Genomic DNA, 11731 nt, shown 5'->3' on the forward strand with positions numbered 1-11731 from the left:
ACCCAAATTGCCTCCAGGGTTGCTTTCTTCATTTCCTAGTTTAACCTCCAGTTTAACCTTAAACTGGAGGTTAAACGTGTTCGATATATTCACTCTCCTGGGTTGCTTTCTTTCAATTCCACGTTTAAGTTTCAGTTTAGCCTTAAACTGAAACTTAAACTTCAACTTAAACGCAACCTTTTTAAAGGGTTTCTGGGCCAAAAATATTGAAGTTTAAGTTAGCAATTGAGCACAATTATTAACTTAAACGTATTAAGGCATGAAACCCAATTGAATATCATGGTTTATGGGATTGGGCCTGAAGAATTGATGAGTCTAGAACTTCAAATTGTTGAGTATTGTGTCATTACTTGTTTATCACTAAGTTGCTCAATGAATGTTACAGAATGGGATCACAGCCTCATCAGGATTATGGACCATAAACCCAAAGCAAAAGGAAATCAAGGAAAAGCCTCAAAGCCCAAGAAACACAACAGAAGCTCAATTTAGAAAGTGTATAAATAGGATAGAATTTAAGTTAGAGGGAACTTTTTGGACACTTTAGAACTTTTGATCATTTTGCTATTTTTCATACTTTGTAATTGAATTCAGAGCTATGACTCACTAAACCCTTTTCATTGGGTTAGGGAGCTCTATTGTAATTCAATGAATCAATAATAGTTTTTATCTTCTTCTTCAATCTTTTCTCTTGAATTTTGTTAGAAAGCTTCTCGATCTAATTCCATTGGGTAGTTGTCTTGGGAAAGAAACTACCCATAATTGGAATCCTTCGGAACCTTGGGAAAGGAATGATGGATTCATGCTAGAGAAGCTTTCTCACAGTGAATTGGATTGGGGTTTGGATGGATATTGTGACATGTAATCCTACCAAATTGTGGTTCATGAAACTGTGTGGTATAATCAGTGATCGAGCATCATCTCTTCTTATGAACATTTAAACCAAGGGATTGGGAATTTGTTTGTTTTTAGAGAGAATTGGTGAGCCAAGGAATTGGGATCCAATCATCTAAGATTGCCAAGCAAGATTCAATGAATGCATTGGTTGAAGAAGAGATAAGAATGTTTTGATTCGGAGATTTCAATATCTCCTTACCCCAATGAACCCCTCTTTCTGATCTACACTTCTATTTACATTCTGCAACTTTTAATACATGCAATCACCCCAATTCCCTTTTATTTTCAGCAATTTACTTTCTCGCACTTTAATTCTTGCAATTTAAGATTTCGTAATTTCAATTCCTTGCAATTTACATTTCCCGCCACATTTACTTTATGCAATTCACATCCAAAAATTGATTCCGCTCAACTAAACAAACTTCTAATTCGAATTGCTCAATCAACCAATCCTTGTGGGATTCGACCTCACTCTATTGTGAGTTTTTACTTGACGACGATAACCGGTGCACTTGCCGGAAGGAATTTTACCGTTCGTGCAATTTCCTAAAATCGTAGCATAACAAGTTTATGCGCATCAAGTTTATGGCGCCGTTGCCGGGGATTGGTTTTCGATTGACAGTTCTCAAATTGGAAGTTAACTAGATTGAGCATTTTTCTTGTTTTGTTCATTTAGTTCAAGTTACTTGTTGAATTTTTAATTTCTGCACTCTGTTACTTGCTTTTTTCTTTCTTATGCCTTTCAATTCCAGCAACTAACTCACTGACCCACTAACTATTTGAATTAATTCCTCAACTGCTCTAACCATACTCTTCCATTAACCAAGAGTATTCCACTTGTTTGTTGCTTGTGGTGTGTTCTTGTATGACAGGTAGGAGAGGAGAGGCATCAACTCCTCCATATACCGAACCAGAGAGGACCCTTCATAGACTTAGAAGGGAAGCAAGAGGGAAGAGAGTACTGGGAGAAGAAGAATCTGAAGGAGAATCTGAGGACAACTTTGAGGAAGCTCTAGATCTCAACATGGATAGAGAATTTCACAACCATGAGAGGGCTGATGGAAATAATGCCATTCCTGAGAGGAGGGTTCTTGGTTCATACATAAACCCAACCTCTGGGAATTGTGGAAGCAGCATTCAGAAACCACCTATTCAGGCCAATAATTTTGAACTCAAACCACAGTTAATATCACTGGTGGAGAACCATTGTTCATTTGGTGGGAGTGTTAATGAAGACCCAAACCAACATCTCACAAAATTCCTGAGAATTTGCGACACTGTGAAGTCCAATGGAGTCCAGGAAGATGCCTATAAACTGCTCTTGTTTCCATTTTCACTTAGGGACAAGGCAGCTAAGTGGCTGGAATCATTCCCAAGGGACAGCCTAACAACCTAGGATGAGGTGGAGAGCAAGTTTCTGGCACGTTTCTACCCCCCACAAAAGGTCAATAGGCTTCGATCTGAGGTTCAAACTTTTAGACAACAAGATGGTGAGACACTCTATGAGGCATGGGAGAGGTTCAAAGAATTGACAAGGAAATGCCCACCCAACATGTTCCCTGAGTGGGTGCAATTGCATATTTTCTATGATGGACTTTCTTATGAATCAAGGAAGGCTGTAGACCATTCATCAGGAGGGTCATTGAACAGGAAAAAGACTGTGGAAGAAGCCATTGAAGTGATTGAGACAGTGGCTGAGAATGAGTACTACTATGCTTCAGAGAGGCACAACACTAAGGGAGTCATGGAGCTGAACCATGTTGATACAATTCTAGCCCAAAACAAGGTGTTTGCCAAGCAACTAGCAGAGCTCACCAGGAAATTAGACACAAAGCAAGTGGCTGCAATACACACACAAGATCAAGAGGAAGTAAGCATTGAAGGAGGTGATTGGGAAGAGGCCAATTATGTGGGAAATCAACAAAGGCAATCATATGATCCACATTCCAATACTTACAACCCAGGATGGAAAAACCACCCAAACTTTGGGTGGGGAAACCAGCAAACCCAACCACAAAACCACAAACCTTACAACCACAACCAACATAACAATTCCATATACCAAAACTCTAACCAAAGATCATACCAAGCCACACAAAACACTTACTCCCAACCACCATATCATGGCCAAAATAACCAACCTGCCCAATCAAATCCGAACCAACAATTTCAAGATCAATTAAACAGGATAGAAGGAAAACTAGCAAACATGGGTCAGGACATAAATGAGTTGAAAAGCTTTAGGGAAGATGTGAGATCGACCTTAAGGAACCATGGTGAAAAACTCAAGTGGATGGAGTCTCGAGTAGGAGAGCTATCTCAACAGGCCCCCAAGTCAACTTCAGTGTTCCCTAGTGACACCGAAAAGAATCCTAAAGGGGAACAAAAGGGAGTGAGATGGGAAGAATGCAAGGCCATCACCATATTGAAGGAAGTCTCAGAAGAAGAAGGAATCAGACCCTCAGAGAAGGAGCCAGAAGTCTTGAAAGAAGCTGTGGAAGAAGCTAAGCAGGAAAGTGAAACTGAGCAAGCCAAAGAATTGCAAAAGGAAGGCATGCTGGGAACATACCAACCAAAAGCACCATTTCCTCAAAGGTTAGGAGGAGGTGAAAAAGGGAAAACATATTCAAGGTTCTTAGAGACATTTAAGTCTCCCCACATCAATATCCCTTTTCTTGAGATCCTCCAGCAGATGCCTACACATATCAAGTATTTGAAGGAATTGCTGAGCAAGAAAAGAGTTTTGAAGGGAGGACAAACTGTAATAATGAACAAAGAATGCAGTGCACTCATCAAGAAGGATATAGTCTCTAAGAAAACAGACCCAGGAAGTTTTCATATCCCCTGCATCATAGGGGAAACAAAAATTGACAGAGGACTCTGTGATCTAGGAGCTAGCATAAACGTGATGCCTCTGACTCTTATGAAGAGGCTACAACTGAATGAGGTGAAATCCACTGATGTGATCATACAATTGGCTGACAAAACTCAAAAGCAAGCTGAATGGGTAGTTGAGAACGTGCTTGTGAAAGTGGGAAATTATTTTTTCCCCACAGACTTTGTCATTTTGGACATGGAGGAAAGCTACCTACACCCTATCATTTTGGGAAGGCCATTTCTAGCCACTGCTAGAGCGCTCATAGATGTAGAACAAGGAGAGCTAATTTTGAGAATACAGGATGAACAGCTCATTTTCCATGTTTCCAAACCTGCATCCGAGCCTGAACCAGAACCTGAAAAGCCTAAGGATGATTATAGCAATCTGTGTTTGGAGGAAAGCAATCCAGCAGCTGAAACTCTAAAACAATCCTTGGAAGGCAAACAAGAATTGCAAGAGCTAAAGCCACAAGAATCAATAGAAATAGATCAAAAGGGCCCTCCTAGCATAAGAGTCAATGAAGAAATCCTCAAGACAGAGGGAAGAATTGTGAAGAAATTGCCAAGAGGGTGGAGAAACAAGAAAATTCCCACTGAAGGTTTCTCTCCGAGAGATAAAGTGATATCAAGTCATTATCTGCCAATCCCACCTGGCCTCAAACCCATTCCTTCCCAGCTCCCTCAAGTGTTCTCAATCAGGAAAGTTCTTTCTATGGAACATTTGGAAATCATGAAGGAATCAAACGGGAATGTTTCCATAGTGAGAGGAGAGGACATCAAGCACTACATATCACCTCAACTGAGGGACAACCGTCAAGCTAGTGACGTTAAAGAAGCGCTTGTTGGGAGGCAACCCAACCTGAGGTAATACTCTTTTACTGTTTCTTTTAATTGTTTCAATAAAAAGGTGAAGTAGTTTATGTGCATTGCAAAGAATTAAGTTTGGTGTTTCACACCAAACAATGAATTTGTGGATCAATAATTCAAAGGAGAATGTGTGACTCTAAGTTTGGTGTTCCACCATACAGATTAACTGAACACAACAACCTTTGAATTATATGAAAGGAACAACCATTCTAAGCAATCACAGAAATGCTTAAAATCCTTAGTAGCAACTTCATTCCAAGGAGAATTCAAGGATTCAAAGAGCAGAGGAGTAAGTAGGAGACTAAGTTTGGTGTTCACACACCAACTTAAGACTCAGACACTTGCCCATATATAGTGAGCTAACCATGCAAGTGCTTGAGAAACAAGCAACTTCATCACTCTTTGCAGGAAAAGAAACAAGGATCTTAGAAAGAACATGATGCAACAACTAGTAGAAGAAGGAGAAATCAAAATGTTTCCTGGCAACAAAGAGAAAACAAGAAATTTCACAAGGTGGTGTTGTTCCTTGACCTTTCTTTAAAGGGCAAATAAAAGCATGCTTGTTCTGGTTTAAACTGAAATTGTTGAATCTTTCTGGAATGTGAAGTTTTTAGTACGTTTGTCTGTTTATTGCTTTGAATAAAGTGAATGCCTAGATGTTGGATATAACTCCACCTTCTTAAACAAATGCTTGCCATGCTTGTTCTATTTCCAAAAATTAAAAGAAAGGTTTGAACAAAAGTAATTTGGCTCAATTAGTGACAAATCAAGTAGAATTAAGTGGTGGTATGCATGCTTGATTGTTTAGTTAGCTCACTGGAAATTGAGTGTAGAATTATCATTTTTTTATGTAGAAGTTGAATACTGTCTATGGATCTTGATGAATAAATGTCCTTGGCCATGAAAAAGAAAGAAAAAGAAGAAGAAAAGCCACTGAAAAAGGGCAACCAAAAAGCAAAAGAATTAAGAAAATAAAGCTAGGCACCAATGGTTTGAACTTTTGAGACATATGCCTGTGGTGTTTATGTACTAGGATCTGCTTGGATGAATAGGTTCTGTGGAGTGTTTCAACACTTGGTAACTTGGGTTAACTAACCCGGGATTATCAACCAAAAGTCCATTATCAAGAGCAACCTAGCTACAAAACATTTAGTTACACAAAGAGGTGCTGGGCACCAATGTCTCAAAAAGAAATGTGAACTAAAATGCCTGTAGTGGATATGTGTACTGCACTGATAAGAAAAAGAAATTGCCAAAGGCTTGTGCAACACATGACACTGAGCAAACAAGGAGCAAAGGAGCTCTAAGAAAAAGAAAAAAAAAACAAAGAAAGAAAAAGTGCCAAGGACATAAGAATAACAAGAGGCCATAGCAGTGTTTGATGGATGCAATAAAAAAGTGATAATCCTACCTGATAGGAATGAAAAAAGTGATGCTGCAACTTTCTGCATAAAACCCCTCTGATGAACTTCAAATGCTTGCTAATATAGCCAATTAAATTGCTTTTGTTTCATACTTTCTTCTCAAATATCTCAGGACTTGCTTAGGGACAAGCAAGTATTAAGTTTGGTGTTGTGATGCCAAGGCATCTTAGGCTAGTTTCACTAGCATTTTTCTGTTAGTTTTAGTTGTTTTATGCATTTTCTTGAGCTTAAAGTAACCAAGAATGGTTAAATGAACAACAAAGCAATGAACCATCCAAAACATTATGATTATGATGCAAATTCATGAGTTTTTAGTTATATTGCTTGAATGCTATGAATGGATGATTTCTCATGAAATTTTGCAAGACTTTGATGCAATTGTTTGGATGATTTCAGGGAAGAAGAGGCTAGGCAAGGAAGCAACAAAATCAATAAAGGAAGCTTGAATATCAAATGGGACGTTTAAGCTCCAGTTTAAGGTTAAACTGGAGCTTAAATGCCAAAATCAAGAGAAGAGAGGAAATGCTGTAACTGGCGTTTAACCTCCAGTTTGACCTTAAACTGGAAGTTAAACGCCAGAATGAGAAAGGGAACTAAGAAGCATTCCACGTTTAACCTCCAGTTTAACCTTAAACTGGAGGTTAAACGCCAGAATGATGATTTGAACCAAGGGAGCATTCCACGTTTAACCTCCAGTTTAACCTCAAACTGGAGGTTAAACGTGTTCGACACTTTTCCCCACCAAGAAGCATTTCCACGTTTAACCTCCAGTTTAACCTTAAACTGGAGGTTAAACGCCAGAAGCAAGAGAGGCACCAGGAGGGTTCCACGTTTAACCTCCAGTTTAACCTCAAACTGGAGGTTAAACGTGTTCGATTGTTTTTCTCCTCCAGGGTGTTTTCTTCATTCCACGTTTAACCTCCAGTTTAACCTCAAACTGGAGGTTAAACGTGCTCGACCCAAATTGCCTCCAGGGTTGCTTTCTTCATTTCCTAGTTTAACCTCCAGTTTAACCTTAAACTGGAGGTTAAACGTGTTCGATATATTCACTCTCCTGGGTTGCTTTCTTTCAATTCCACGTTTAAGTTTCAGTTTAGCCTTAAACTGAAACTTAAACTTCAACTTAAACGCAACCTTTTTAAAGGGTTTCTGGGCCAAAAATATTGAAGTTTAAGTTAGCAATTGAGCACAATTATTAACTTAAACGTATTAAGGCATGAAACCCAATTGAATATCATGGTTTATGGGATTGGGCCTGAAGAATTGATGAGTCTAGAACTTCAAATTGTTGAGTATTGTGTCATTACTTGTTTATCACTAAGTTGCTCAATGAATGTTACAGAATGGGATCACAGCCTCATCAGGATTATGGACCATAAACCCAAAGCAAAAGGAAATCAAGGAAAAGCCTCAAAGCCCAAGAAACACAACAGAAGCTCAATTTAGAAAGTGTATAAATAGGATAGAATTTAAGTTAGAGGGAACTTTTTGGACACTTTAGAACTTTTGATCATTTTGCTATTTTTCATACTTTGTAATTGAATTCAGAGCTATGACTCACTAAACCCTTTTCATTGGGTTAGGGAGCTCTATTGTAATTCAATGAATCAATAATAGTTTTTATCTTCTTCTTCAATCTTTTCTCTTGAATTTTGTTAGAAAGCTTCTCGATCTAATTCCATTGGGTAGTTGTCTTGGGAAAGAAACTACCCATAATTGGAATCCTTCGGAACCTTGGGAAAGGAATGATGGATTCATGCTAGAGAAGCTTTCTCACAGTGAATTGGATTGGGGTTTGGATGGATATTGTGACATGTAATCCTACCAAATTGTGGTTCATGAAACTGTGTGGTATAATCAGTGATCGAGCATCATCTCTTCTTATGAACATTTAAACCAAGGGATTGGGAATTTGTTTGTTTTTAGAGAGAATTGGTGAGCCAAGGAATTGGGATCCAATCATCTAAGATTGCCAAGCAAGATTCAATGAATGCATTGGTTGAAGAAGAGATAAGAATGTTTTGATTCGGAGATTTCAATATCTCCTTACCCCAATGAACCCCTCTTTCTGATCTACACTTCTATTTACATTCTGCAACTTTTAATACATGCAATCACCCCAATTCCCTTTTATTTTCAGCAATTTACTTTCTCGCACTTTAATTCTTGCAATTTAAGATTTCGTAATTTCAATTCCTTGCAATTTACATTTCCCGCCACATTTACTTTATGCAATTCACATCCAAAAATTGATTCCGCTCAACTAAACAAACTTCTAATTCGAATTGCTCAATCAACCAATCCTTGTGGGATTCGACCTCACTCTATTGTGAGTTTTTACTTGACGACGATAACCGGTGCACTTGCCGGAAGGAATTTTGCCGTTCGTGCAATTTCCTAAAATCGTAGCATAACAAGTTTATGCGCATCACCAGGCTCACAACGCAGCCCGCGTGTACGTGTCGCAATAAAATCCCACCCCAATGAAAAAGTTACAGAGAGTTGCGCAAAAACAGCGCTGGAATTGTGCGTTTAGCACAATTTCGCCGACGCGTATGCGTGCCTCACGCGTACGCGTCACCTTCATTTCTCTCCACCCACGCGCACGTGCCAGGGACGCGTACGCGTGGATTTGAATCCACTAACCCTCACTCAAGAACCCTTTTCATTCGCGTCGACCAAAACCCTTACCCCCACTAATGTCTCTTTCTCTTCTTTCCTTCCAAACCTCCATTAACACCATCATCAAACTCTGCCACTCACCACGACCGACCTTCGTCCGGCAACCCCAAGCCACCGTCGACCACCCATTCTTCCCTCTACTTCCTTTTCTCTTCTCCTTTTTCCTTCTATCCACCTCCGTAACCATCACAGCCCCTTCCCTCCGCCTCCACCAAGAACCGTCGCATCCATGCCCTTGCTGCTGGCATCACCACTGCACCAACCACCATCATCTTTCTTCCTTTTTCCCTCTTTCCTTCTTCCCTATTTCACTTCGCTTCACCCTCTCTGTACCCAAACCGGAGCCGTCCCTATTTTCGTTTCGACACCACCTCTGGGCCAACATTGCCTCGCCCCGCTCTCCTTACCTCTCCTCTGCCCATTTCTGTTCTGCTTCTCCCCAGGTTCCAGTTCAGCCTGTTTTAACCTCTGCTTTTGTTTTTTTAAAATTTCCTTTGATTAAGTTCCATGTTAATGTTAGTTGATTAGATTGCTGTTTGATTAGGTTAGCTTAGGTGAATTAGGTGGTTAGGTAGTTAAATGATTTTGTAGTGGATTTAGGTTTGAACTCTGATGTTTATTCTATCTGAAATTGGTTTTCTTGTGCTGGTAATGACTTGCCCTGTGCTAATTTAGTTTCCTACTGCTGCAACTTCTGTTTTACTTTGAATTAATTACTGTTATTTCTTGCTACTGTGCCTTAATTTGTTTAGTGATGATGATGTGATATTCTATACTACTGTACATGTTGCTGTTGTTGCTAATTGTGCATAATGCTGATGTTTAGAAATGTTGATGCTTCATTGATTTGCCTTGTGCTGAATTCATTTAGTTTGGCTCGATTTATTTTCTATTGAATTAAGGGATAAACTGCTGTTTTCCTGCTATTTTTATGAGATATTGCTACTAGATTGTTCATTTTTGCTGTTTTGGTGTGGTATGTTGGGCAATTAATTGCTGTTATGTTGTTGAATGATCCTGTTTTTCTTGGTTTTAAATTGACTTGTCAACTACTCAAGTTTATTTCTCCACTTTGTCCTTACTTCAACTTTAACTGCTGTTGATTTCTTATCCATGTTGGCTTATTTGATTAATTCATATGAATTCAGATATGATTTTTGTGTTTTTACTAGTTAATGAATTCATACGGCATTTGAACTATTTGTTTGCATCCGGGAACGCTCACTTTACTGCTGGAGTGCTGCCGAATTTTTTCTGAAATTCTTATGCTATTAATTTCCAATTGTGAATTGAATTTGGGCTGTTTTACTTTGATACATTCTATTATGGCCTAGTTCCATTTATGATTCATTCGGTCAACATTTTCACCTTCCCTTTGGTTCCTTTTTTATGTGTATTTGTGACTGCCCAAGAATATCTTGTGTTCTTTTGTTTGAGGTTCCTTTAGGTTGTAATTGTTGGTGCAATTTCACTTATGTAATTGGTTTCATTGTTCCAATTCACCTTGGGTTACATAAATGCATTTTAATTTGTCAACACCAACTTTTGCACTTAAGTGACCAAACACATTGAGGATGACTTGCATTGCCTTATATGAATGTGAGTTGCTTGTCATTTATAACTTTGGATGCTATCTTGGTTAAGAATAATATTGACTATCTGTTAACATTCAACTTCCTTTCTTCTAACCTTTTAACTTTTAACTAAATGGTTTTTAACCTTCTTTTAATTTTCCTTTTTAAACACTTTTTAACTATTCTTTTGATGCATAGCAATGTTACTTCTTAAGGACCAAGAAAGTGATTTCCTTTTTACTCAATTAATTGGAATGTAAATTCAGAATGACTTTGAGTACTGTTTATACTCCCTTCCAAATTGATTGCAGCTTTTGTAACTCACTTCATACTATATTTAACTCATCTTTTGCCTATCTTCTGTTTGTTTTGCTTACATATTGTTTCCCTTTCTATTTCTCTGCTTTGTTTAATAATCCGTATCCTGGGAATGCTATTTTTCAGGTTGTCTGACAGAGGGAAAGGCAAAGCCAAGGCTAGCTCCAGTAAGAGGAAAAGGTCACAGCCACCCACTAAGCCAGTGACCCTAGGCTTATCTGAGCGGAAGATTAATGAGAAGGACAAGGCTGACCAAGCTACACCTTCTAACAACTTATATAAGTTCGCCAACCTATACGATGAGCTCAGATTTTTGCACTTTGATAAGCGGAACCTTATTGTAGGAAGGAAACTAGCTGTACCTTCCGATTTGAGGTAGTTTTCTGAGCTTCAAATTAGGGATCAGGGTTGGGTATTTCTGGATAGAGACCTAGTGCGAGTGAACGAGTCTTGGGTCTGGAAGTTCTATTGCAATTTCTAACGAGCGACCCTTGATGTCGTTCATCTTAGAAATAGGCAGATTCTGATTACAGAGGAGGCTATTGAGGACATCCTCCACTTTCAGCCTAAGATCAGCGATAAGGATGCCTTCCATCAGGCTGAGGAGGATATTAAATGCATGAGCTTTGATTGGTGTGTCTTAGAGGGGAAGGAGTTGTACCTTCCACGACTCATCAGGAGATACATATACCGGGCCACTGTCAGAGGCAACCTGCCATTCCTTTATTTGGTCACACAGCTAGCTCATCAGGCTGGGGTACCATGGGAGAAGGGCGATGAGGCACCAGCCGCTTACAGTAAGGAGAAGGTTATCCCTTGGGGAGACTGGTTTGGTTACCGCCTAGTAGCCCGACGCAGAGACCGAGCAGCCACAGCAGCAGCCACTGAGCCGACTACTTCTTCGGCTGCAGTAGGACCATCTGCACCATCTCGATCAGCACCTTCATTTGCATCACATCCAGTCTACTGCCTTGTGCAACGCATCTTTGAGCGCATTGATCAGATGGAGCGACGCAATCAGCGCTGTTATGAGCAGTCTGAGCATCGCAACAGGCAATGCTATGTGCATCTGAAGCTGATTCTGACTTCTGGGAG

At 39.4% G+C, this 11731-nt stretch overlaps 1 non-coding gene across 1 annotated transcript; it reads right to left on the minus strand.

The window, feature by feature from the left end:
- Nucleotides 1-2344: 2344 nt before the first annotated feature.
- On the minus strand, nucleotides 2345-2448 carry LOC130964725 (small nucleolar RNA R71). The gene has a single exon (XR_009080802.1). It is a non-coding gene; the product is annotated as a small nucleolar RNA R71 (small nucleolar RNA).
- Nucleotides 2449-11731: the final 9283 nt, after the last annotated feature.

This window comes from Arachis stenosperma, chromosome 2 (genome assembly GCF_014773155.1).
Source record: "Arachis stenosperma cultivar V10309 chromosome 2, arast.V10309.gnm1.PFL2, whole genome shotgun sequence".
Taxonomy (NCBI): domain Eukaryota; kingdom Viridiplantae; phylum Streptophyta; class Magnoliopsida; order Fabales; family Fabaceae; genus Arachis; species Arachis stenosperma.